Here is a 26,323-nt window from a genome sequence, read left to right on the forward strand (position 1 = left end):
GAACGCGGCATGTTTGCTTTCTCCTTCGCGCGCGCCATATTGAACCACGATCGCCGGCTTACCTCGCATGCTTTCACTCGCACATATAGCATATGACGCGCGGTGACGGTGTTATCGCCCTCGGACTTCATATAGAACATCACGGCGACGGCAATAAGTGCGCGTGGAGTGTCCATACAATTACTGGCTCAATAAAAAGACGACGAAACAAATGCTTTAAGCGAGCAACAACTGACATATACAATATTTTTGTTGACCTTAGTAACAGTTGACATAAAACGAGGAATGAATACACAAGAGAGGAATTTGCGTATCTGACTCACAGACATCTATCGGTGATTGCACGTAGGAAAGAAGAAATGTTTAATGGTACAATGTTTTAGAAAATTTTTACTGCTTAGCCTTTGCAGCAACTGCCGTAACGGGATACCCTCCGTGCGTGCGCGACCCATGCCTGTGCCACATTTGCGGAGAAAGCTCGTAGGCGTCTCCAGCATCTCTAAGCTAAAATGGCACGCTAAAATAATTTGTGAACCTCAAAGCTTCCCGATGCAACGCTCACAATGCACACTCGTCCCCGCAGTCTAGAATGGACTTCCTTCTGGTTCAGTGCAAAACAAGCCAAGAACAGGCATTAGCTATATCACCTTCGTAACTTTCAGCTCGATCAAAAGTGCGCAGGTATCTTCAATTAAGCACAATCTTCATAAAGGGGAATACTCCTGTCAAGCATGGGACAATGGTAATTGGTAAGAAGTCTACCCTGAATTATGGAACGGAGAAGTTAAGTCACGCAGCGCGCTTTGTTTGTAGTTCAAGCGACGAGCTAGGTTGAAGTGCTCGCCGCTCTGGCTTTCATGCTCCAACTTGCTCGACAATTCTAATACAAAGCAAAGACGGATTCCCTGGAAGGCCATACATGCATGCGTACTTCACGCTTACTCCCCTCCCCCTCCGCGCGCCGCCCCTTTCGCACCCTCTTTTGCCTATTCTATTTTATAGCACACAAAAAAGGGCAATGTCTTACGGCGCTACCACATTGGAGAGTTAGAGCTCCACATAAAAATAAGATAAATAAAGAGAGAAAGGAAGATAGCGGAAGTGCCTCGTCGTTCTTCATGGCGCTCCGAGGTCCGTTATGAATACAGAATGAGACAAAAATTGAGGATGACGTCGCCTAAAGCACTCCGTGGCGGCTCACCGTTTATCAACTCGTGAATAGCTCGAGTATGTATGCGCGCTGCCCTACACGGTCATTCACATAGGAACTGGGTTCCTGCTGCATATAAAAATTGAACGCGAGTGGAAAGGAAAACCGCGTCAAGCTAACAAAAAAAAATGGTGCTCATTGTAAAAAGTATAAGCGCTACGAGGAGCGCACTATATAGGGCCTACTCCAGCCATTGTACCATGAACCCTTTCTTGTCGGCACCGAAAGAGAAGCGAGCTCAAACTTCAAGGGCGCTTATCCATCTTACTTTACGCGACACGCGTATTTCACTTATCGCTGTGTCAGTACTCTAGTAACGGTAGAAGGAGAGGAGCAGCGAACATCTGGGATATCAGCGCGTCTTATTGTATCTCTACAAGAATAGATAGGAACAGCGAAGAAAAGCTTTAAGAAGGGATCGAAATCAATACGCTAGAGCTGGGAGATTGAAACAGGTAAATTTTTAAATTTTGCAAACGAAACAAATTTAACCCGTTGCAGCCAGCGGCTGCAGTTTAAGTCAGTAAAAGCCTGACAATGGGCACAAGTACTATCATGAGTAATGAATATCGTTTGCATTTGTATCAGAACGCAGAAAATACCTGTTAATCTAAAACAGCTCAATTCACTTTAATAATCAGCAGTCCTAAGCAGGGTTCGTAGAAGTGCTTTCACAACAAGTATTATTGTTAGGAATTTCAAGCTGTTGTGGCAGCGTTTCAGTCGCCGTCACCGCAGCCGTAGCAGTGCCACAGAAATGATTATTATCATGTCATCCTTCCACTTTCAAATAAGCACATTACATATAGCCTGGATTCGACCGCTCAGAAGACTAACCATGCTAGGACGATATATTTTATTTATTGCGTATAATTATGTCAACCAAACTTTGGTATCAGCAGAGTGCGAACGCCAAGAGGAGGAATGTCTCTCAAGGTATACACCATCGTTTGCGCTACCCTGCACGCTACAGACACCAATGTGTCGCGATGTCAAATAAGGGTTTGATTTTGTTGACTTTTACCGTAAATGTATACATTACAATACCCGCCGGGAGTTTCATAGTAGCTATGGTGTTGGGCTGCTAAGCACGAGGTCACGGGAATAAACCCCGGCCACAGCAGCCGCATTTCAATGAGGGAGAATTGCGTGAACACCCGCGTATATACATTTATGTGCACGTTAAAGAGCCTCAGGTGGTCCAAATTTTCGGAGTCTCCCACTACGGCGTGCCTCATAATCAGATCGAGGTTTTGACTTGTAAAACCAAATAACTTTTTTATACTTCAGAACGGATAGGGGTACCCTAAGATAAACACGTCGAAAGCAAACAGAGTGTGTAAAATGATACCATGAAAATTATGCTTTTGATGTGATGCAGCGTACAGAATTATATGTACGAAAACGTCAAGCGGTTTTGTAGCAAATATTGCATATTTGTGGTTCATGCACTGGGGCCACGAAGTGAAGCACGGGACACGAAACAGCTGGTACAAAACGGAGTGGTTCTCCTGAGTTGCCTAAAAAAGATTTTGCCTCATCCTTTACGTACGCATTTTTCTTTCTTTTAATGTGGCGCAAAGGCATAATAACGGCCGAACTCTCACGCTGTTTTGGCTATGGTAGAAGTGACACTACAGCCGCTTTAAGAGAGAGAGAGAGAAAGAGAGAAGGTGGGAAAGGCGAGATTAACCCGAAAAGATTCTCGTTTGCTACCCGCCGTGGTTGCTCAGTGGCTATGGTGTTGGGCTGATGAGCACGAGGTCGCGGGATCAAATCCCGGCCACGGCGGCCGCATTTCGATGGGGGCGAAATGCGAAAAACACCCATGTACTTAGATTTAGGTGCACGTTAAAGAACTCCAGGTGGTCGAAATTTCCGGAGTCCTCCACTACGGCGTGCCTCATAGTCATAAAGTGATTTTGGCATGTAAAAACCTTATAATTTTTGTTTTAGGTTCGTGTTTGCTACCCTGCACTTGCAGAACGGCAAGGTGAAATGAAAGGCGGAAGGAATAGCGGACATCAAAAGCAAGAAGCGCGTACCCACTCTCCACTTCGACAAGAAAAAATTGTGGAGGTCTCTAAGCAATTCTTATGACATGTAAATGCGAGAGCATTAATTGTCGCTAGCTTGTGTCGCTGAGTTTAGTGCTGCGGTGAAATGTTGCGGAGTTTAGTGCCTGCTGCGTTATGTTTCCCAGTGTAATATTGCCGCTTATGAGGTCGCAACAACGCAAGACGACAAACCGACCATATTGCGATCTCCCAGCTGAGTATTATTTGCGGAGATCTCATTAATGTTTCGCGCATATGGCGTCGAGTTCTCTTTCTCGATTACACCACTTTTCAGCACAATGACACTGCTTTGCCGAGCAATGACAGTACATTTCCGAGTGGCACCACGGTGTTAACGCTACATTTATTCATGGGGTTCATAGTCATACTCCACTACATACGGGTACCTGAGGCGCGTTGCATCTTATTCGTTTGCGGGTCTAAGTTGATAGACAGTAAGGTGGCCTTGTGATCGGAGTAGTATGACGATTCGTACCTTACTTAGTCCAGTGAGCGTGGTATTTTCTCGAACACCAAATTAATTTCGATGCCTTGCAAATCTAGATGCACCATCTAGTGAATCGACCGCTAGGCAGAGCCGAGCCACGTGCACAGCCTCGAAGACATTCATAACTCTTGCCTGTAACAATGGTGGCACAGTTCCATTGCGCCACCGCCGCAACAGGTGACAGAGGTGAATATCCTAGAGGCTGACTTTTTAATGTGTTTTCAGTCACCTTAAATTTCTGTAGCGCTTTGTTTTTCTTGATGTGCTGAAAGTTCTGCTCCCATGTAATACAAAGCAACAGTGGCGCAGTTGAGGGAGCGCTTGACTACGCAGTGGTAGCAGTGGCCGTGGGACAGAAGTCCTCATCGTGGACACTTCTTTTTTTCTCTTAAGTAGATGAATATGACGTAATTTATGTGGCGTTTTTCTTCCACGGCCTTTACGCCCCGGGTTTCTTATCACGCCGGGGTCGCACAACGAGCCAAAGAATGCGCTCGCACTAAAAAGGCAACACTTCGACGTGTAATGTCCCACTAAGCGACGTGTCAATAACTAGCCATGATGTTCAAGATGCGTGACTTTGTCGGAATTGGAAATTCTTTGAGAAAAACGATATTTCTGACCATGGTACTTGCGTCTTCCGAAAAATTTGTTTTTAAGGTTTAAGGTCCCAAAGCAACGTAGAGGCTTTGGGAGAGGCATTATCGAGAGCGGCGAATCATTTTGCACCTCCTTGAATTCTTTAACGTACTCTCAATGCTTGATACATAAAGTGATTTTGCACTACAGTTCCATCATAACACAGTGTGTGCGTCAGGGAATCAACCCCATGACCTTGTTACCAGCAGATAAACACCATAGAAGCTTGGACAATGCGACACCCATCAAATTCAAATTCTGAGTTCTTGAATATGGAGCAAGGGAACACCAACTTATTATTTTCCCTCTAAAACGTCCGCTCAAAGCTACCTCTTAAGACCAAAACATTTTGCAATATTTCGCTGAATAGAGTAATAAAAACAACGTACCTGAAAACTGTTCTTTTTTGTTGTTGCACCACTACAAATAGCCATATATATATATATATATATATATATATATATATATATATATATATATATATATATATATATATATATATATATATATATATATATATTTCAAGGAAGAGTTCTGTAGGTCCGGTGCATAGGCAGTTGAATAAACGAAGGAGCACACTTACGAAAATTCCATTTTTAATGTTGTAACGTTTCTGCCGTGGCACGGCCTTCGTCAGAATACACCATACACCATTCAGTGTATTCTGACGAAGGCCGTACCACGGCCGAAACGTTACACTAAAAATGGAATTTTCGTATGTGTGCTCCTTCGTTTATTCAACTACATATATATATACATATATATATATATATATATATATATATATATATATATATATATATATATATATATATATTGAAATACTACGGTTGAGACGACGCTTTATTCCAAGAAGGAAAAATGGCGCCGACGCAAAAACGAACACGAGCCGATGATTGATGATGACTTTGTACAGATGAAGATGAAGTCCGCATAAATGCTTACACTAATTTCCCCCGTGGACGGAAGCGGCCAGCCTGGCCGCACATTAGACAGTGGAACGGATATGAAAGGGCTTCAGGCGAGAAACGTGCACGATCTCTGTTCCGCGGCAGCGTCGGTCGGTTGGGGACTCAACAGGTGTAACGCGATAGTTCACCGGCGAGGTCTGCTCGATGACTTTGTAGGGGCCAAGATATCGAGACTCAAGCTTCTCACATAAACCGGGTGTGCGCGCAGGGGTCCATAGGAGCACATCGTCACCAGGGCGGTAGGAAACGGCGCGATGAGAGGCATCGTACCGATGTTTGCGATCGTCTTGGCTGGCTGCAGTGTTCATACGGGCGCGACGACGACATTGGGCAAGACGAGACACAAACTGGTCGCAAATGAATGGTGAAGCATTGACGGGGCCAGAGAAGAAAGAAACGTCGAGTGATGAGGTTGGGTGGCGGCCGTATACTAAGAAAAACGGAGAGTATCCGGTGGTCCGTTGAACAGACGTGTTGTACGCAAATGTTACAAATGGGAGAATCGCATCCCAGTTACGATGATCAGGTTGAATATACATGGATAGCATGTCACACAGCGTGCGATGAAATCGCTCTGTTAGGCCGTTGGTCTGAGGGTGGTAGCTAGACGTTGTCTTGTGCACGGTGTTGGACGCTTGCAGAACTTGATTAAGAGTGCTTGAAAGGAATGCCTTGCCTCGGTCGCTCAAAAGAACGTGAGGCGCCCCGTGACGTAAGTAGACAGCCTGCAAGAAGAAGGCCGCTACTTCTGAGGCAGCTCCTGAGCGTATTGAGGCTGTTTCAGCGTACCGGGTCAAATGGTCAACAGCAGTGACGATCCATCGGTTGCCGTCTGGAGTAGGTGGGAGTGGCCCGAAAAGGTCAATGCCGACGACAGAGAAGGGTTGTGCTGGACAAGGACGTGGTTGTAGGGTCCCGACCGGAGCAGTAGTAGGTCGTTTACGGTGTTGGCAAAGCGTGCACGAGGCAACATATTTAGCTATGCTCGTGGAAAGGCCTGGCCAATAGAATCGGCTGCGTATGCGCTCGTGTGTTTTGTTGTAACCCAAGTGGCCTGACGTCGGGTCATCGTGCGAGGCCTGCAGAACTGCAGCGCGAAGAGAGCGCGGTAGAACGGGAACCCATCGATGGCCTTCTGGGTGAAAAATGTACCGGTAGAGCACGTCGTCTTCAAACTTGAACAGTTTGAGTTGTTTCCGTAGCCTGGCATTGGGAGGAGATGAAACACCGCTAAGGCGATTGATGATACTATGGCAATAGGAATCGGCGCGCTGGTGAGTGGAAAGCACTGAAAGGCGGTTTGGTGAAGTCAAGGAAGAAATCGGTGTAAGAGACGAAGCGTCCTCCGTGCGGCCAATTTGACAAGGTGATGTGATGTGCCCCGATGATGGTGGTAATGGGCATCGTGAAAGAGCATCGGCATCTTGGTGCTTCCGTCCGGACTTATATATGACATTGAAATCATATGCTTGCAATCGGAGTATCCACACTGTAAAAAATTTCCGTAATTTTACGGAGGATTTCTGTCATTATACGGAGAACTGCAGATAAAAATACGGAAAGTATGTCATATTTCAAAAATACGGCAAAATCTGCCGTTATTATACGGAAAGTGCTCTCAGTATTCAGCTTTACGGACATTTGAACTGTAATCATATAACGGCTATACACTGTCTTGGACGAAACAGAGAGAATTCCGTATTTTTGTTATGTGAACATCCGTATATTGTGAGAAAATTTAAGCTGTCTGAATGAGCGCTCGTACTCATAAAGTTTCAGCTAACAATACTTTATTGAACACGCAAACTGTACGCATTATGAAGATGCGTACAAAATGTGAGAGCTAGCCTTCTACCAAAAGCTGCAATAACAGATCGTATAAATATATATACGCATCTTCTATTCCGGTCGCAGTTTGCCGCGCATATGGGCTTAGTAACGCTGATCATATTCGCAAATATATGCGTGTTCTCGCAATGTTCTGAAATTAAGCGCTTCGTAGTTAATAACACAGCATATATGTTCAAGTGAATGAAAAGCCGGGGACATACGTGCATACGTAAACAAGCTTGCGGCACTCAGGTGCTGGTGCACTGGGAATGACATTGGTGCTCTATACGCCCAAAATTGTGCGCACTCTAAATCAGTACCGAAACGCAGGGAGTGGTATAATGACCCTAATTGCGTTTACATTTTGCAACAAATGGTCTCGAAGGGGACTGGCGGCCAATAGATCCAAGTACAACGGTCGGAGGAAATTTTCGAATGCGGCAAGCAATTAACCCAAGTGTCAAAGGGCACTGCTGAACTGCAATGTAGTTGGTTGAACTCATTCCCATGATATTTACAAAATATCTCGTCTCTGACAATAGCTGCCCATTCATTGAGACAAATCGATTACGCATAATCTTCACTGTTCATGAGCTAATTCTTGCGATAAGATGTAAGCGCAAACATTTGGCGCTTCATCTTGAAACAAGACCGGTAAGCGCGCTCGTTCTTGTACGGTAGAATAAAGAACGCGAACATGCACCGACATGTGTGTAAACTACTGGAACGTGACTGAAGATGAAGGACCTATTACCGTGCTAGTACTGTGTATACTGTCAAAAAGAAGAAAAAAATAATACGGAAACAAAGAATGCCCAGTGCCGAGATGTAACGATTCAAGCTTTATTTCTTTTTGACCTAGGATGCAACACCATTAGTTCCATGTGCTTTATGCATGGGTAATGTTATGACACAACTCATTATTTACCCGTTCATTACATGCACCAACCAGCCCAAATTATCCCTGTACTAGAGCTTATGGACGCATCGCAGTGCACTGCTTTGCATTTCATTGTACCACAGGGGTTTGCTATCGCCAGTAGCGAATGCTTTGGTTGACGTCTCTGCCTTTCTGCTTTTTGAATTCTCTCTCCCTTTGTATAAAACGCACTAACTTGTGGGAGAGAAAGCGTTTTCCTACTTTAGAATTCAATTAATTGTCAAGCAATTGTTTTGCAGTTCCAGTAACTAAAGCAGAAATGCGAAAACGAAACCGAATCTGTTCTGTTCTCCGCGCTCACAGAGTGCGGCACCAGGGGGCAGCGCGCGCTGCGCGGCCGTTAGGAGTTGCTGACGGAGGTGCACATGTGTAGTCAGCCGGCATTTTTCGAGTTGTGTTGTAAATGTTGTTAATTCGCCGTAAATATCTCTTGATTTGTGCCCAAGAGTGGAGCAAGACCCCAAGGAAGAGAGATTGACGCATCGGGAGCGAAGAACAGCAACGATGGATGGTTACGCTGCTTGGGTCTCGGCACGTTCGAATTGGCAAAGTTCCGAATTTGTCGCTGTGTTGTGTACGCTTGTGCGCTCGTCATTTGCCGTCATCGCGCGGAGATATTTGCGCTGGAAGTCTTTCACTTCGTGTACAAAACTCTGCACGCTGCGGCATCGAAGAAGTTGTCCTGTGTTTGGGTGCACGTATGCGCTTGGACACGGATAGCCTGCTTGCTCTCAACGGGTGTTCAAACAGTCTACGCGCGCTCGTAACTTGCTCATGAGGTAAGGCCATTTTAATCTTATTTGGTTTCCATAACGTAGGTGTTAAAATGATGTGTGGTAAGCCGGTGTCGCGAACAGAAATATTGTTTCAAAAGACCACTATGCAACGTCTTAGGGCAAAAATGACGCATGAATGGGGAAAGGGATCACCCTATCTTTTCAGATCGATTCCAGTCGCAGCGCGATTGGCTCGATCGCAATTTCCGTGAGGTACTTCTAACCTTTTGTTCACTCGCGTTAAAAGCGTAGAATAAAACTGCGTTCAGTTGAGCTCTTGTATTGACGCTTGTATTGGCTTGAGAGCATACTGTATCCGATACACGAACTTCTGTTAAAATACGGAAATAAACGTTCGAGGCAATAGCAGTCGCTCACTAGCTGTGATCGTTACTTTCTTGCTTGGGTGCACGTTTTAATTGTGACCAGAAAAAAAAGTTCTTTGCTCTGGCTGCCCTGCTGTGTTTCCTCGGTGCAACTTTTTGCGGTGCAGCAAGACGTGTTGCTTCGAATGATGTCTGGGCAGTCAAGGCATTCGTGTCAGTAAGCAAGCAGTAAACGGGGTATCAGTGCGAAAAAATTTGGACATACAAGAGAAGCGATTGGTATTATCACAGACTCTTTTATTTGACGAATAATTCAGTTGTATTACTAAAGCGGAGAGTGGATATGCATGAAAGCCAGATTGTATTGATACTCAGCAAAAACAAGGTAACTTATCATTACTAATCAATCCTTTTCTTTTACTGAAAGGCAAGTTGCTGTTGTGCTGGAGCTGAGAAGAGGTCTGCCGCCTGCAATGGGTCCATCTCTCTCAATTATAGCAGTATTGTAGCTCACAAGGTGAGTGGATTTTTTTTTTCTCTTAGCTGTTTGCCTCCTGAATCATGACCATTTACTTAGCTGTGTAGGTGATCACTGTTAGTGACATTGGAGTGCTGGTGGACCAGCACTCCTTTATGATTGCAACGCATATGACAGAGTGCAGCTGTGGCAGTATGCAAAGGTGTTAATCTATAAACCAAATTAGGTTCTTTGAGGTAATATGTTAATATATTGATGACATTGGATTGTGGTCTAGCAGGCAAAAATGCTAAACAAGAAGAAATTTTAATTTGCACTTGGTAAGATGTGCAAGCAATTCAGGCTGTTATGCATGAAATGGGACATTTGTAGATGTCTTCTACGGTGCTGCAGTCCTGAATTGCTTCAGAGTTAAGTGATACCACTATAATTTCTCTGTAGAGCATGCAGCACAGTTTAGCATTGGGGGAGGCTGGCATCAACAGGTGTCTACTTACTGTGAAGTTCAAGTGAGGTGTTACTGTTAGGGTGACTATATATAATTTATGGTTTAATTCTAATATTGTGTCAGGCAGACATAGTTTACCCACTTGGTTAAGCAATAGAGATGTAATATCTATGTATACAAGTATTACCCATTCATTTATGCCATTTAGACAATGGCAGAAATGCGTGGGTAATACTTGTGTACATAGACAATACATCACTATTTAACCAAGCGGTGCCCCTGCATGCTAAATTTTACAGGGCTATTATTAAGTAATGTCAGCTTTTGTTGTAACATAAAGGCACCTTTTATATTATTACAGATTAACACCATTGTGCACCGTCATAGTGTGATATTTACACTAAATGTATTTGACTTTGCTATAAAACCATGCACAGCAGTGCACCATGACATTTTTTTTTATAGTTTCTGGCCTCGGAATGCATTTCACGTTATATTCTTGTTTGCAACAAGACTATAATGCAGGTTTCTCTCCTTATGTTTTGTGGCACTTCAAACTGCGGCGAGCTAAACCACTGGGCAGCAATACTGGAATCGCTACTGCGTGTGGAGCTGTCTTCAAACACACACAAGGAATACATCATTGCTTTTTTAGCACAAAACAACGGACACAAGAAAGACGACAGAACAAGGCGCTACTCTCAACTGACATCACTTTATTGCGTCCCTCCTTTGTAGACAGCAGAATCTAGAATTACATGCGCTGTGAACACCATGTGCAGGAACCACCAACATCTGATCAAAAAAGCACACTCATGCGACAGAATAAAAAAATGGCTGTGGCTTAGCTAAGGTTAAGCCCAGGATGCGAAGCATACTAGCCTTTACTTTAACGCGACAGCGTTAAGGAGCTCGTGTCGCAGAAAAGCCGGTGTCGTCGGCGTCGGCTCAGGCGTGCGGCGCTTGCTCAGGCGCACATTTCGTTGTCGCGCCGAACGCTGCGTTGCTCGACGCTCAGCGCGTCCGATGCGGGGGGGCGACGCCGCGAGCGACGGCGCTAGTTGGAGCCCCGTTTCTTTTCTGTCGTGACGTCACCGTGTCACGTGGTTTCAAGGCGACACCGCCGCGCCTGAGGAGCTGGGTTGAGCTCTCGTAATATGCTTCGCATAAAAAAAAAAAACATATTGAGCACTGTACAAGGTTAAAGAAAGCACACTAATGCACTGTGACCCCAATGACTGTATGAAGAAAACTTCCAATAACTCTCTGGCAGTGGTATCACGGCTCTTTTTCAAAATCGTAGTATCACGAAACATTGCGAACCTAAGCGATCCATACCAACAGGCACAGGTTCCCATTTGGCTCAACATTGTAAAATATGGAAGTGCAAAGCCATGTTTTGTGATACTACGATTTTAAAAAAGTGCTGTGATACCACCGCCCGAGAGTTATCGGAAGCTTTCTTCATACAGTCATTGGGGTCACAGTGCATTAGTGTGCCTTCTTTAACCTTGTGCAGTGCTCAATATGGTTTTTTGGATCCCGTCGCATGAGTACGCTCTTGTGATTGGTTGTTGGTGGTCTCTGCACATGGTTCTCACTGCGCATGTTCTTCTAGATTCTACTATTTATAAAGGAGCGACGCAATAGAGTGATGTCAGTTGAGTGTAGCGCCTTGTGCCGGTCGTCTTTCTTGTGTCCATTGTTTTGCGCTTAACAAAGTATTTATGGATTCACTCCAACTAGCCCGCCAACACATTGTGTTGCGGGCACTTCTGAAGTACTGTCTGTCCAATAACCTTAGTGGCATGGAAGGGCCGTCCACTTCTATGCGTTGCTTTCTGTTTCATTGTGGCATCACATCACATTATAATCATAATGTGTATGTATTTTTTCCAAGAGACCCATATTCCTATTCTTTTGTTATATTTGCTGTCGCATTATTTATGTGCAAATGACCAGTGCTCCAAGCTCCATTTTATCGCAAAGTAAACTACTGGTACCTAAACAGTTCTGTATATCAGAAAACCAAAGCTGAACTGCCGCACAGTACCAAGCGGCAGCCTTAGTGCAGTGTCAAGTAGTCAGATTTTATTGGTCATGCAGAGGTGCACAGGATAGCTCTTTATTACTTGCTGAATAAATAAGCTCTGTGAAAACTGAATATTTATGTAGCTTCAACCACATGCTATTGGCCATTGCTCCTGCCCTCATCAAATGTGGAAGATTATCACGGCATTTCCTATTCTCTTTTTCCTTATTACAGTGGGATTACTGCATGCGTAAGTAGGAAACGGATCACATAGGCAATCAAAAGCCAACAATGTGTAAACTTGGAACATCGTACAGTTTGATGACCCAGAATAAGCAGAAATACACCATAAATGATTGACAATTAACTTTTACTTGACACAGGGCTAGAGCATACAGTAAACATACTGTATGCTCATACAGTGTCACATCAATTTAAATTTTAGGGTAGCTTTACAGTGTACGCTTCTATTGTTGCATTCTGTCAGAGGAATGGTAATGTTTCGCATGTATAGCAACTAGACTGTCTATATACAGTAGTAAAAATGTGTTAACTATCTTTTAATCATTTGATAGAATGTGTAGAACAATAAAGCCATACAATCAACGCACAGTGATGTGACTTTCTCTGCACATGTTGCAGGTTCAAAAAAAGTATGGTGGAAGCTGTTGCCAAGGTTCCGGCCAGAAAAGACAGCCAGTATGAAAGGGTCCACGCCACTGATCTCTACTACAGGGGATGAACTGCACATCGAGCGCCCTCGACTAAAGCCGGCCTTGTCCCGAAAGTTGGTGCTTCACAACTTTGCGGCACCACTTTGTTGCACGGGTGTGTAGCATTTCTTCCCCTAACATGCCTGCCTGATGTGCCATAAACTACACAAGCAGTGTTTCGAGGTGTCCAGAATTTTTCCATTGTAGTGTCTACAGTGTCGCTAACATAAGTGGCGTGCAATGGAAACACTGGTAAATCAGAAAAAAACTTGATGTAAGACAACACTATCGTATACGGGTTCAGATTGTCATAAAAGCGCTTGCCAGACATGTAGAGACCTCCTAGAATGTGAAAAACCACGAAGAAAAGTTTTTCGGCAGCAATATTATCTGATCGCACGCACTAGTTAGTCCACCATATGCACTGCTTCCAGGAAAAGCGACTCCATGACATCGCATTTCCACTGGCTACACCTGCATCCGGTGCGGTGTGCTGCATCCAGCGAAACATGTTAGAAATCAGTGGTGCACAATGTTTTCTGTCCCCTTTCTCGACGCCTACTGAACACATGTTAAACTGTTTCCAAAGCAGAAAAAAAGAGGGAAAGGGCTCTGAACACATTGCATTTTAAAGTGGCTGGTACTGGGTAACGCAAGTACTGTGGCATAATAGATTTGCACCAGGCAACCTGGGCGCCCAAAAAGGCTGCTGTTTACTTGCAAATGGCCAACGTATTGCGAGCATGTTGAAGTTCTTTTTTTATTCTCATCGCTTATTTAGCTAGTGGAGACAGCTTTCACAACTGAAGAAGCCTTGGAAGCATGAAACATTTCACAAAACCAGCTTCAATATATCGTGTCTGCATCACAATTTCATGGCTGCATGAGTGAACCCTCTGGTTAACATGTAAGAGAGTTCATGATGTTTGCCATGCATTATCCACTTTATTTACAGGTCAACCCTATCTTGAGATTTAAGCTGATGTTGCATTTAGAGAAATTATGGCCGAGAGCCAGCTTTTGAGAATACAGATTGAGCTTGACAGATTAAACGCCAGAACAAGTCGTTGAGGATTTCAGATCAAGAATCTTCAAAGGCCAGTTCATTTAGTGGTGTTAATATTCTGCTCGAAGTTGTTGATTGTTACGTTCATATGGTGCCCAAGCATTGCGGTAACAACTTCACTTGGAGTACATAGCAAAGGTGTATTCAATGTAAGCTGCTGGCTTTTTTTCTGTGTTTTCAAAAACTGGTTTCTTGTTCAATGTAAATTTTCAAATTTTGCATTGTTTATTAGGTGTTGTGTCCTGTTTCCTTTTCCTGCAGCTTCTTAGTTAAACATCTGAATAGTGAACACAACTTGATCTTTTGCTTGATTGTCTAGATTGCATGCCCTCGATGCAAAACAATTTCACTTCAAAACTTCTTGTACCATACTGAAAGAATAACTTGAAGCAGCCATAGCCACCAATAACACGCAAGAGATGATTATGAAAATTTTAATATTGTTTTTTGATCTACAGGGTGGCTTAACCCTTTACTGCACAATTTTTTGTTTCCTCAAAATATTATTCATGGCGTTGTAGGAAAGCATAATAGTACCTGTACTCCCATGGAAACTTACTTTAGCGAATGTCTGTGGTTTCAATTTGCAGAAAAAGGGTATCTTGCATATTTGCAACAATGTGCAAATAAAGAAGAAGTTGAAGGTAAAAGATAGATTTAGTGCGATTCATACTCAGATGCTTATTTGCGCAAGACAATCATTGGTGCACCTATGATTTGGTGTGGAACACAAAGAAGCACTTGTACGTGTTTCTGCAGCACAGGTGGTTCCCACACTTCGTGCAGTACGTCATGCAGATTCCTGTCCAGCCAGGAAACAACGCAGTGTTTTCGGGTTATTGACAAAATGTAGAACATCCAAGCACAGACGTAAAGCTGTGCCCGTGACGACGTGACACGGCAACGTGCGGAGGCACAGCGTACTTTTGAAAAGAAAAAAGGAAATTTGACCAGAGAACATCTTGTCCACATATTGAATCGAAACGGACTTACACTTGTGGCTGTCGTGGCTAATTGAATAGTCACTGCCTTCACTATCAGGAGGAATTTCTAGGCCATACCAGCGTTTCGAAGCCATTTCATTATTCCGAAGAAAATAAACCATGTACACGTTGTTGCATTTGTGCAACATAGCAACGTTCTGTCGCCAGGAACAAACTATTCCGAAATTACAATATTTTTTTGAACCTACAGAGACAGAAGGATGTGGAGCATAGCGTAACAATTTTTCTTGCGCTTTGCCTTATGGAGGAATACATTTACAATTTGTAAAACTTACCTATATCACTGCTCCTGGGCGCGCGCAGCCTCCGCCACGTTTGTTTTGGTAGAAGATGCAAAGAATTAGATGCAAAGCACAGATTGCAGCACAAGGTGCCGCGTTTTACAGACCAATGTTACGGATATGCAACAACATGTACAGGAAGCTCGAAACTGACTTTGCTTCGGTTTTTAACGCCGTTCATCAGAATGTTGCGTAAATGCAACAAGGTGCAGTAAAGGGTTAACTATCATGCACCAAGATTTAGAAATATGTAAATGCAATGTAACTAGACAAAATGAAGGTAATGTTTGCCATCGCTTGAAGATACTCTGATTATTTTGTGCATTCTGCCCAACTACATAATTCTTAATTAGTTATTAAATATCTCAAATAATTAAATTAAATGTGTCAATCAAAAGTTGTAGAGCAATATGAAAGCCTCCTGATACACTTTTTTGTTACTGTTACTCATTGTGTGCTACATAAGTGTTTTTCCAAGGAATAAGCCTGCGAATACACATAAAGTGTCTTGAGTGGCCAGTCATGTGTCAATTTTGTGGTGCAAAGCCACGAATACAACTTAAATGGGTTCATTTAAGAAAAAGACTTAGCTCAGCACATTATCTTTCTTTGTGCAGCCTGTGGAGACAAGGTTTCTTAGACATGGCCATGGCCCTCAAGGAAGATTCCGAGGCCACAGGCAGTTCCTCCAGTGACCGTGAAAAGGTCCCCTGGGGCACAAGCCTGATTTGGCACCCCCACCTTTCTCCTGCAGCTTTTCTGTCTACTTAGCTAACCAGGTGGGTCAATGATGGCAAAGGGAAAAAAGAATCAACAGCATCAAACACAGAACTTGCTCAAGCTCAATGCATTTTTGGTGTGAAGTTTTTCCCTTATCATTTAACAAAAAACGGGTAATGGTCTTCGTACGGACACCTCTTTCCCACAGAGAATTAGGAGTAAAAAAAGGAGCTTATGAAGGCTTGAATATTAGCTAGGATGATGTGGCATAGATAGGATAATGATTATGAATGTTTCTAATGAAGGTAGTGGTAGTAGAGTGAATAATCAGTTTATATATACATTAAAAGACATTTCGTTCCAATGCCAGAATTTTAAATCATCCCAAATAATTCTTGTGTTTGATAGTCTATGCACATTGAGTGACAGTGCTTCTTGATGCTTGCTTCTTGCTGATATCATTCTTATGCTGCATAATTCACCTGTTATAAGTTCCCTATTTCTCCCGTTCAAGCAACTTTACATTCATCATAAGAAACCTCGTAGATGAGTTCCAGAAACTTGCTGATGAGATTAGGGGGCGGCGTCTACTCCAGGCTTAGATATGCATTCAAGAGCCTCATATCTTGCAAATATTAGAAATACTCCTGCTAAGCAAGTTCTTGGTGTCATACAAGGTTATTTGCAAATACGAATTTGCCTAAATTTAGAAAACAGTCAATCTAAAACATGTCAAGCGATATCGCTGACGATACACACACATTCCAACTGAACTAAATACAAATAAATATAGCACCAAATCCAGAATCATTGGCATGATGCCATTCTTTCAGTGGAATAAAATCTGTCCTGCGTTGTAAATCTGGAATCCTTTATAATCCAGACTACTAAATACTTATGAGGGTTGTGACGTAAAATATGCATGTATTTATTCCTCGTTTTTTTTACTTTAAGACCCGATAATGCTTAAACAGCAGTGAAAGAACTGAGATCACAGTACCTAATACTTTATATTGCTCCTGAAATCCGTTTCTCTGCCGATCGCAGCATTCGACACTAACAAGAAGGCACATAACACTTAGGTTGGTGCTATTCACTTTGATTGTTTGGGAACGAAACCCATAATGTATATGTTATGGCCCTACGTGTCATTACGTTTGAACAACAAAAAGTTAGGGGGTTTGCATTTTGCAAAACTGCATGGAGGTTTTTACTGTGTGCAATTAAAATTAGGAATCTTCCCAGCTCATACTAAATGCATTCTCCAAAGCTTTAGGTTATACAGGTGCACTACTTTACACAGAACACACTCTTTTCCCTCGTCACGGCCCACACTCTTAGGCAGAGTTACACCCTTTGAAGTGCCCCTTCTTCCGCACAACGATAATTGTCATCTGCCTTTATGCATTTCCTTTCTTTAACGCTGCGAGCCCTGTGCTTTCCAGTAATGAACGGCATGCGCGTTATCAGCATGATAGCCTTCCCGACAGCAAAGTAGCGGGCGTGGCGTTTTCAAGAAAGGAAACGCATCAAGGCAGATATCGATTATTGTTGTGTGGCAGAAGGGACACTCCAAAGGTTGTAACTTTGCCTAAGAGTGCAGGTGGTGATTCAGATTCTTCAAAGGTGTTTCATTGTATGGGATGGCACATCGCGCTTCACTTTGCAGAATATTGCATTCCAATTGTGTCATATGAGATAAATCCATTAGAGAGCTTTAGCTTGCCCTAAATTTATTACAGCTGTGTACCAGTAAACTGGCCGCAGCTTGCAGTGCTTGTGGAAAAACAATTGTAACTGCCATATTATATGTAACTGCTAGTGCACAGGCATCGGCAACAGCAGTGGTTAGGGTACACTTGTTTCTTCTATTCTAGGGTATGCATCCTCCACCAGAAAGTAGTTTTTTTCGTCTTCCTCTTCTACCATATTGGAATGTGAAATGGGGTGCAATTTGTAGGGTATACTCTTGCACAAACTTCATGAGCATTTATTCTTGTCTGTGCCACAGATCATTGTTGCTACCACTGTAAAAGCAGGGTGCCTGTTTACAGCACCCGTAGGGAACAATCTGTGAATCTTTTACGAACAGTAAGGATAATGAATAATCGAATAATTTTTAGTAATTTTCAACAAATTTAGCACTCTTTGCTTTCCACTACGGTGTTTTTCAACCTCTAATGTTGGCACAAGGTTTGACTGCAGGATGTCATTTTGTGTGAAAGAGTGCACTTGTGCGCACAACACCTCATCGTAAAGATTCTGCTGCACAGAATGTCATTAGCTTTCGTATGCATTGGTCACTATCTCACAAACCGGTTGCTCCTTTGTTAGTTGGAATGTAGCATTTATGTAAAGCACATTTGATGTTCTAACAAAAAGCATTGTGCCCTCTTATCCCCTAATTCTCCTCACTTGATGCCTAGTCTTGTAATAGCATGGTTGACACCATGAGAGTCAGTGTGGTGAATAATTGTGTCTGGTGGGGTAGGGGGTGTACGTTAACTTAAGCAACTTTTCCAGACGACTTGAATCAGTATTGTGGAATGTTGTTTTTTTTTCAATCACTGTTACCAAGTTTCACTTTGGTTGTGGCAACAAGTATAATGTAGTTCGCTAGCATTCCTGCCAACACATATAATGTGCAGGCATCTGTATTGAAAAAAAGACCAGCTAATGGTTTGCCAAGAGCTAAGGTCCATTTAGACCATTAAATTTTGAACTTACACCGGTGGAAATAACTGGTGAATGAAAGCACACCCAGAACTGGCCATAATATTTTCTTCTATATAACACTGCTGAAACTTTGAACTGCATTTGAACTGGCTTGTTTAAAAAATGACCCATTTCCTTGTTCAAGTAAGACAAAGGTTCCACAGGAAGACAGAAACTTGAAGCTGTCAACAGCAGCATGAATATAAACAGCGCTTGACGTTTTGCCATCTTGCACCTGGTTATATCATCCATCCCATTTTTTTCCACAGGCTGTTCTTTACTGTTTTATGGTCATACCCAGTTTAATTTTAATGTCCCTATTTTTTAATATTTGGTTAATATATCTTTTCTTCATCGGCTTTCAACCAAATATATATTCATAATGCGCCTTCATTTACCACTTGCAGTGATCTTAACCCTTTCAGGCGCCACTTGCAATTATGCATAGAAAAAAATCTTTTTATATATAAACATTCTTTTTGGGACCTAAGAAACACAAAACCATCGAATTCTTGAAAGTTATTATGAAACTTTATTATTTGCAACATCGTACACAATTGTGTACACAGCGCCTCGGTGGTCACAAAATTCACTTGTGGAATGCGAGGAAGCAATTGCTCTCTTTCGTCAGGCACAGTTGCACGGCGCATTTCATGCAGAATATCCGGGTGCCTCATGTGCACTTCTCGAGCTTGCACCTAATTCGCATGTTCTGGTCGCGGGATTCGGACCAATGGTCAAAGGAGTCGTAGTGCGCGTCGGTGCAAGGACGCGATATTCTTGCTTTTTTGCCATATCTTTGGTTGTGGTGCTTGGATCTCTGCAAGAGAAGGCCTTCCACGCTTTTTGTCGGGTAGTACCGATTTAATTAATGCTTCGGCAGCTTGCAAGCAAGCGAGAATTCATCAAATATAGGAGTTTAGCTCCAGGCAGCGTTTGATTGTCACGGTGGTAGTCCAGCCAAGAATTGCAGATACCCAGGTTCACAAAAGGAAAAAACACTCTGTGTCCACTTCTTCAGCTTGCGTTTCCCCTGCAGCAGCGTCTTGCTCTTCTGTGAGGCTGGTGAACGCAGCTGCAACGCAGGCGTCGGTCGCTTCGCACGTGGCTTCTTCGTCACTTTCCCCAACGTCTGAAACATTTATCAGCAATGAGCTCCAAAAGCCTTTCAGCGGTCTTTTGGGTTTTCTTATACTTGTTTGCATTGTAGAAAGAACGACGAATGGCCAAAAAACCTGGAAAGAAAATCAAAGCAACTCTCAGCGTTCTTCATTTCTGCAGCGACCACGGCGCTTTGTACACAATCGTGTACACATGCGCGTGCGAGCGTTAGCGTTCGGTCATCTCCTCAGAAAGGATAAAATTATCACTCCTCGGTACTTCATATGATGCACAAGCGCGTCTAATTTTTTTTCGCTTGCCACAATAAAAAAAGTGGCTCTAAAAAAAATAAGAACTTGACTCACCGCTCTTTGTTGCTCCGGCGTCCGCCATTTCTTGTTTTGATATGAACATCTTCACCGAAATGCGACAGAAGGTGCCCAAAATGCACATGGTTGTCAGTTTAAAGTTTGGGAATGTGCTAAAGCCAACCTAATAGAAAATTGCGCGCCCTAAACGCGAAAAAAACACCAGAAGTACAATGCACACAATTGTGTACAAGGCGCCTTAAAGGGTTAACCAGATGCATCTTGATACAAAATTTATTTTCCTTAATTCTTCGTTTTCGTTTTCCAAAAGTGCAAACTGTTTATCTTGATACCTATTTTGTCTTCTGGGAAGATTAGGTCTACTGGATTAATGACTGCTTACATGGGTACATCGTTTTCTGTTTTGGTCACCCCTACTCTTGGCAAGTACTGACAGCATCGCTCATACCCGCTCCATCACAATCACCACTGCTAAGCACACCCTTCCTTCCTTTATTTTAACACTTTGGCTTCTCTTGACCTATTATATGCACCAGTTACTTCTCCTCCAATGAGGCTAGGGGCCAGTGAGATATGCAAAATCCAAAACAACAGAGCCAAAGAAAGCATTTGCTACCCTAATGACAAGCACCTATGTCGAAATGTTGGCTACAGCAACATCCCTTGTTCCAACAATGTTGATCTACTTACATGTTTTTCTAACACCAAAGTTACTGCTTTGTCGTGTTCTGTGATTATACTTTTTTACCGCTTTCTTTAGGATCGATCTTCACGAATACTATTTGTTTCTCCTAACAGCAGCAAGTTTATCCTTGCAAGCGTTTGGAGTCAAGAACAACTTTCACCAGGAAGAAGTGCGAGACGAGTGATTGAAGAAAATAAAGTTGCTTCTGTGATCTAAGAACTTGAGGACTGAAATGTTGCACCTTTTTGTATATATGCTATGCAGTGCATTCATATCACAAAGTGCAAAGTGTTTTATCTCTGCAGCCATGTCAGTGTGTTGGCAAGACAATTTTCTCAATGGTGACCTGCTGCTTTGACTATGAGCTGCGTTCATGACATTTGCATTAAAGGAGATGTACTATCGTGGACAAAAGTACGCTGTAAGTGCGAGTGATGACCAAATTGCATTTCTGCTCAAGACCGCTGAAAACAGTGAGTCACGAATGCACATTCTGAACGCAGATGGTGGCACGGCTGATCCCAGCAAATAGCACTCCAATAAAATTCGGTCGACTCTCGCACGTCCTGGGCAATTTTGTCCCCGATGGCACAATCTTCGAATAATGGATATGCTCTGCAAGATGAAATACGGGAAGCACCTGTACTTTAACGGATATAGTACAGATTTAGCATACGGAGTCTTTCGTTTTCTGAATACGGCAAGCACCTGTATTTTAACGGTTATAGTACAGATTCAGCATACAGTGTGTTCCGTTTTCTGAATACGAGAAGCACCGTACTTTAACGGTCATAGTACAGATTCAGAATACAGAGTCTTCCGTTTTCTAGATACAGAAGCACTCGTATCTTGTATTACGGTCTCTCTTTTATAGTTGTCCGTTCTACGGAAATGACCGTTCTTAATTTACGTTCCGTTTCTGAATACGAGAAGCACCGTACTTTAACGGTCATAGTACAGATTCAGAATACAGAGTCTTCCGTTTTCTAGATACAGAAGCACTCGTATCTTGTATTACGGTCTCTCTTTTACAGTTGTCCGTTCTACGGAAATGACCGTTCTTAATTTACGGAAGAGTGTTCGGTCACAAATTACCAGCAAATTTTCTGTAAAGTAAGGAAAATTTTTTTTACAGTGCAGCGGCCAAGGCGCCCGGACAAGTTTTTGATCGTCGACAACCAACATAGGGCATGGTGGTCGGTCACAACCGTGAAATGTCGACCGTGGAGGTATGGACGAAATTTCTGAATGGACCAGACAACAGCCAAACACTCTTGTTCGGTTATCGAGTACTTCTTTTCCGCGGAAGTGAGAGTGCGGCTTGCATATGCAACAACCTTTTCGCAAAATTCGTGGTCGCGCTGCAGCAGTACGGCACCAATTCCGTGACCGCTGGCGTCAGTATGCACTAATGTGGGCGCCTTGTCATCAAAATGACAAAGAACAGGTGGGGATGTTAGTGCGCGCTTGAGTTCTTGGAACGCGGCTTCACACTGATCGTTCCAATCGAAGGAACTGGAACTAGCAAGGAGCTTGTGGAGGGGCGAGGCAATGCTGGCAAAGTTCCGGATAAAACGTCGAAAGTATGAGGCGAGTCCAATGAAGCTGCGCAGTTCTTTTGCACGAAGTGGACGTGGAAAGTTGAGCACCGCGGAAATTTTATCCGGATCGGGCTGGATGCCGGCTTTGCTAACGAGATGACCCAGGACTTTAATCGTTGTGCTAGCGAAACGGCACTTCCTCGTGTTTAGTTGAAGTCCGGCATTAGAAAGGCATGTGAGCACTTCATCTAAGCGTTGCAGATGGTCAGTGAAAGTCGAGGAAAACACGACGATGTCGTCGAGGTAACATAGACAAGTTTTCCACTTGAGGCCGCGAAGAACCGTGTCGATCATTCTTTCAAATGTGGCGGGAGCATTGCATAGACCGAAAGGCATTACATTAAACTCATAAAGACCATCCGGAGTAGAAAAGGCGGTCTTTTCTTTGTCCGCTTCGTGCATTGGGATTTGCCAATATCCGGAGCGAAGATCAAGGCTGGAGAAATATTGCGCGCCTTGCAACGAATCAAAGGCGTCATCGATACGGGGCATCGGATATACATCCTTACGGGTGATCTTGTTTAGCGCACGGTAGTCAACACAAAATCGTACCGATCCATCCTTCTTCTGCACCAAAACGACGGGTGATGACCAAGCACTGGCGGAGGGACGTATGACGTTTCTTTTCAGCATATCGGCGACGTTCTCCTCGATGATTTTGCGTTCGGCCAAAGAGACTCGGTAGGGACGACGGCGTACAATAGTCTGGCCATCGGTGTCGATACGATGGAAGGCAACGGAAGTCTGTCCGAGGGACGAAGTATCCATATCGAAGGAGGCCTGGTGCTTCGTAAGCAATTTTAGCAACGCTTCATGTTGAGCAGCAGTAAGGTCAGGGCTTATCACGGAAGTAATGGCAGATGAAGCAGATTTGTCCTGTTGAGGAAGAGCTGGCGAGGCGGCAAGAGGAAGCAGGGAGACTGGTTGGGTATCCACATAACAAGTCACTGCGGAGCCTTGAGGTAGGAGGATTGTCTCAGAGGTCGCATTTAAAGCGATGATTAAGGCAGAGCTTTCTTTGAACCGCACCATGCAGGAAGCGAAGACAATCCCACGGGCAAGACAGCGACCGTAAGGAGTGATGAACACGTCGCCATTGGTGATGTCCGTAGAAGAGAGACTTATGACTTGCTCGTGGCCGGGAGGCAGTACAGAATCGGCAGCAGTGAGAAAGCGCAGTCGTGGCTCATCGGTACTCCCGCCGCAATGAACTGTCTCGCTCATATGGACTACACGTTGACGGCAAGAGATTAATGCGGACGCTGACGAGAGAAAGTCCCAACCCAAAATTAGTTCATGAGCGCACGGGAATAAAATCGCGAACTTAATGTGATGACAGATACCATCAATGAAGACGCGTGCTGTACATTGGGCTGATGGTCGAATTATGGCTCCATTAGCCCCAATCAGGGATGATCCAGTATAAGGCGTCTTCACTTTCCGCAGACGAGAGCACAGGTCGGCACGCATAACAGATATAGTAGCTCCCGTGTCAATCAGAGCTAACAAAGGCACACCCTCCACAGACACCAATAACATGTTCGAAGGACGTTCAGGAGGACTTGGAGCACTTCGCGGTGATGCAGTTTTCCCTCCAAAAACTGCACTGGTTAGTTTTCCGGTCGCTGGACATGGAGTTGGGAGACAGGGCGAAGTGGCGAAACAGAACGTCGGAGCGGCGATGGGGAGCGGCGTCTCGAGGCACGTGTGTTGAGTGCGGTGTTGGAGAAGTCGGCCGGAGATGGAGATCGGCGAACGGGAGGATTATCGTCATAAGTGCGGTAAACGCGAGGAGGTGGCTCATCGCGTTCAAAGGCCGCGTAACCACGACGTTCGTCTTGCTGGCGGCGTCGGCAAAACCGGGAGATATGTCCTCGAAAGCCGCAGTAGTAGCAGGTAGGCCTCGACGAACGCCAGGCAGAGTAGTAAGGCGGGTTCGGAGCTCGGGTGTCTAAGGTTGCCAGGTGATCGTGAACAGGTGCAGATGGTGTAATTGGAGGCGGCGCGGCTGGCATTGCAGCAATCTGGGCGTAAGAAGCCGGTTGTGGGCAAGGAGAAGCGTTGGTATGCTGGGCGTTATGCAGGGAGGCCAATTCCTCCTTAATAATACCGCGCAGGTCCGTAGAAGCAGGTTGGACGTGAGCGCTGCTGCAAGGGGTTGAGCCATGCGCTTGCAATTCCTCACGAATTATGGCTCGAATGATAGACCGGAGCTCAATACTGTTGGCCAGGGAGTTGTCGGAAAAGTCCGGTTGCAAGCGGATTGACTGCAGGGCGTCGAGGCGCTGACAGACGGAGACGACGTCCGACACCGTCGAAGGGTTTTGAGCGGCGAGTGCGTTGAAGGCGGTAGATCCGATACCCTTAAGAAGGTGTCGCACGCGATCAGGTTCTGGCATGGCACTGTCGACACGGCGGCAGAGCGCGAGGATGTCCTCAATGTACGAGGTATACGATTCGCCATAATGCTGGACGCGCTCAGACAGCCTCTTTTTCGCAACTTCCGAACGAACCGTGGGCGTGCCGAAAATCCGCCGTAGCTGCTCCCTGAAAGACGACCAATCACGGAAGTCTCTCTCATGATTCAGGAACCATGTCTTGGCTACTTGAGAGACGTAAAATGGCACGTTGGTTAACCGCGATGTCTCGTTCCAGTTGTTGTATTCGCTGACACGATCGTAGTTGTCGAGCCAGTCTTCAACGTCCTCACCTGGAAGGCCAGAGAAGATTTCAGGGTCGCGATACCGGTTGTTGGCAGGGCTGGGATTGGGGGTGGCTGGAACTTGAACCGAGATGGTGGATGCTGTGGTCTGGTCTTGCGACATGGCGGCCTCTTGGCGTAAGCGGCGTCCCGAACGTAGCTCCAGGAGAGATCTTGAAGTGGATTGAGGTCGAAGGGATCTTAAAGCGCCTCCACCACTTGAAATACTACGGTTGAGACGACGCTTTATTCCAAGAAGGAAAAATGGCGCCGACGCAAAAACGAACACGAGCCGATGATTGATGATGACTTTGTACAGATGAAGATGAAGTCCGCATAAATGCTTACAATATATATATATATATATATATATATATATATATATATATATATATATATAGTTAATTTCTAGTGTTTTCTCGAATGCTGATTCGGTGAACTTCCGGCGTAATTCTAATTCGCAGACAGAAGGTATAAAAGTGCTGGTGGCGGAATGAAAAGGCTAACTTCCCGTTAGGAGCGAGCCATTGAAGCAACTTTCCCTCCTTCTTGGTTCATATGAATATACTTTGTTTTCGGCGGTGCTAGTAAAATATTTGGCAAGCAAGCAAGCACAAGCCAGGCGCTTTAACCAGACGGTATGACCAACGCTTGCCAGAAACAGTGTCTCTAAGAGGCAAAAAAAAAAGCGATGGCATGTCGTCGAGAAAATGAACATTTGTGAATACTTTTTTGCTCTATTACCTTCACATTACCAACGCTGTTTATTTCTTCCTTTTATTTCTTCTTGCGACGCCTTTCAGTGTAGTTTGTCCGCACAACCACAGCTTGTACAAATACCTCAGGTGTGCGGAATGTCGTGTACCGAGTTTTCAGGACATGTAATTCCTGAGAATGATGGTACGGGATTTTATAATAACGGTAACACACGTCACAGAGCGTGCAGGGTGCCAGAGCACTCGCGTGTCGCGAAAAGCGCTGCCGGTGGCTAAGTTCGCGCCTCGCCTAGCTTTCTATTGTGTCCCCAACAAGGATTTATGTGGGAGTCCCCGACACGAGCGTTATAACTTATCTCATTTGCCTCCGTAGCCATGCACACTTGCTTTCTCTTGCTTGCGCGGTGAGGTGAAACTTTGGACAAAAATACCGCAACGGGGCGCTTACCTGCGTGCCACCTACTGTGCTGTTTTAT

General features: G+C 44.3%; 1 protein-coding gene and 1 long non-coding RNA gene across 2 annotated transcripts in view; both read left to right on the forward strand.

The window, feature by feature from the left end:
- Positions 1-26,323, forward strand: part of LOC135903907 (leucine-rich repeat-containing protein 24-like) — a 1,007,861-nt gene that overhangs the window by 242,192 nt on the left and 739,346 nt on the right. The gene's annotated exons all lie outside the window — the stretch shown is intronic.
- On the forward strand, positions 8,513-21,336 carry LOC135903929 (uncharacterized). The gene is made up of 5 exons (XR_010564962.2): positions 8,513-8,934; positions 9,685-9,774; positions 12,858-13,043; positions 15,897-16,058; positions 20,943-21,336. It is a non-coding gene; the product is annotated as an uncharacterized lncRNA (long non-coding RNA).

This window comes from Dermacentor albipictus, chromosome 3 (assembly GCF_038994185.2).
Source record: "Dermacentor albipictus isolate Rhodes 1998 colony chromosome 3, USDA_Dalb.pri_finalv2, whole genome shotgun sequence".
NCBI classification, from domain to species: Eukaryota; Metazoa; Arthropoda; class Arachnida; order Ixodida; family Ixodidae; genus Dermacentor; species Dermacentor albipictus.